The following is a 2385-nucleotide window of genomic DNA, read 5'->3' as shown; positions in this document are numbered from 1 at the left end:
CAGCCAGCACCCTGTACCCAGCACCTCACACCCAGCACCCCACTCCAGCACCCTGCACCCCACACGCCCCGTCCTGCACCCCGGTGCCCCAGAACGTGGCTGGTGCTGGCCCAGCAACAGAGAGACCAGCCTGCCTGGTTCCTAAGCTCCGGGCTGAGGTCAGCCCCAGGCCCAGCGTCAGGGGAAGCCAGGGGTCCTGCGAGGGGGCGCTGGGCCTGCTCCCCCACCCCTCTGCAAACATGTGGGCCTCCACTGCAGCCCCTTGTATCACTTCGTCCCTGACCTTGTCATCGGTTGTGTGGCAAATGGCGCTACTGCTAACATTCCCACCTTCACACAGCTACTCCGAAAAGTCCCCATAAGTCCTCTTACCGCCTGCGAATGTGCTCGCCAGTCAGGAAGGCCGCGAGGTGGGGCTCTTCCCAGAGCCTGGCCCCTCTCTGGGCATCCGCGGGCTGGGACCGGGGCCTGGGGTGCCGCACACCCACCCAGACCTGAGAGCGTCTGTGTCGTGGAACATGTGACTGGGACAGAGCCGGGCCTCCAAGCGGAGGCCTCGCCCTCCCGAGCCGGCCGTGCACAGCCCCTCCCAGGAGCCCTGTCTGTCCTAGCTTTGAGGCCACGTGGCAGGACCACGGCACATGGTTTGTGCCCATCAGTGCCAGGAGAGGAGCCATGGTGGCTGTTGTGGGTCCTGCCAGGAGCATCGAGCTGCTGCCCGATCCTGGGGAGGCTGGGGGTCGAGGGGGCCAGTGGACACCAGGTTTGTGGTGCAGGCACAGGTGGGCCATTCACACTGAGACGCGCCAGGGCTCCCTGCGAGCTGGCCCAGTGACACACCTGGAGTGGGGGGCTTGAGGGCACAGGCCCAGGAGACCAGGGCCCTGGAGCCTGGCCGCAAGAGCAGTGCCGTGGACCCGCTGTCCGCACAGGGCTGTCATGCCCACCGGCCGTCCGGGCTGTGCCAGCGTCCGCTCGGCGGAGGGGGTGGAGGGAGGGTGAAGGGAGGGGGGCCGCAGGGGTGGCGGCAGCGGTGTGGGTGACATATGGACCTGTCAGTCCCTCCCGGGCCCCAGAACGTCCTTGCGAAGGCCTTCAGCTGAGAGAGCTGGTTGACGACGAATGAAATAAATGACACCGACCTTGGCAAAAACCTTGTCCAAAAAAATTTCCCTCCCTGCAGGCTCGTCCTTGCCAGCCCGGCCGGGCAGCCCCGTCCACGCACGCCCATCCGCGCAGGCCGAGCCTGTGGCCACTGCCCTGACCTTCAGAGGCTCTGGGTTCGAGGCGCTTTGTTCTTTGGCGGCTATAACCTTCTTGTCACTTCTCCGGAACCTGGTGTGGGCTCGGTCGGCAGGCAGGAGAGTGTCTCGTGGTCAGAGCCACCTCTCATGCGCAGCTGTGGTCAGCACAGCTGGGTTTCACTTGTTGCAAAGTCTCTCTCCCGTTTCTGACCAAAACCGCGACACACGGTCGTCTGTCGGGGCGATGCCAGCACGGCCCGCAGGCGCGAGGTCCTCAGGCAGAGCCCGACCGCGTCCTCCACCGGCCCAGCCAGGCAGCGGAGGCGTGCCACCCTCAGGCCTGGGACCGCAGCCGGGAAGCGGGTGGCGAGGCTGGCCGGGGGGCTGGCCAGGGGACCGGCCGGGGGTCTGAGCAGGACTCTGGTGTGTCCACCCTCAGCCGTGACTGTCCCACTGGCAGCCGCATATGCTCTGAATGGACCTTTGCTGAACCGGAAATGACAGGGCGGACGAGCGTCTGACACTTTCCTTAGACGTGAGGACTGTACTTGGTGACTTAAGCTGCGTTTCTCAAAGGACACTGAAGCCACCTGGAACAGGGTGACAACCTGGCCCTCAGTTCAGGACACGCCTCCTGAGGGAGGGGGCGCCGTCCGGAGACCCTCGTGCCCTGACTGGTTGTGCAGCCTGAGGCAAGGTCTTCCGGTCCCTGGCCCTGCGTCCTGGCCTTCAGAGCAGAGCCACTCAGAGCCCAGTGGACAGGGACGGAGGACGGAAGGGAGGCCCGCGCACAGGACCCGCTGGGGTGCACCTTCCGAAGAGGGCTGACGGTCAGCGCTTCCGGCTTCGAGACGCAGATTCCCCGTCAGGACGCCGACTGTCCCCACTCCACCTGAGTGCGGACCGGCCGCCAGGCGCCCGCCGAGGCCACGGAGGGCCGGCCTGCGTGGGCTTCCGTGGCTAGCTGGGGCACGTCTGCAGTGGGGGCTGAGGGCTGAGGGGACCTGTGTGATTCTGGAGGACGAGGCTGCAGGGATCCCAGAGGCTCCCTCCTGGCCTAACCCCACAGCCCAAGCCAGGCCTGCTCAGGCCGAACCCGCACCGCCCTCACCCCGCTGCTGCTGATGACCCCGTGGCCTTT

The sequence above is a fragment of the Pteropus medius genome, unplaced genomic scaffold (genome assembly GCF_902729225.1).
Source record: "Pteropus medius unplaced genomic scaffold, Ma_sr-lr_union100, whole genome shotgun sequence".
Lineage (NCBI taxonomy): Eukaryota > Metazoa > Chordata > Mammalia > Chiroptera > Pteropodidae > Pteropus > Pteropus medius.
Note: the sequence above shows the minus strand (reverse complement) of the source record.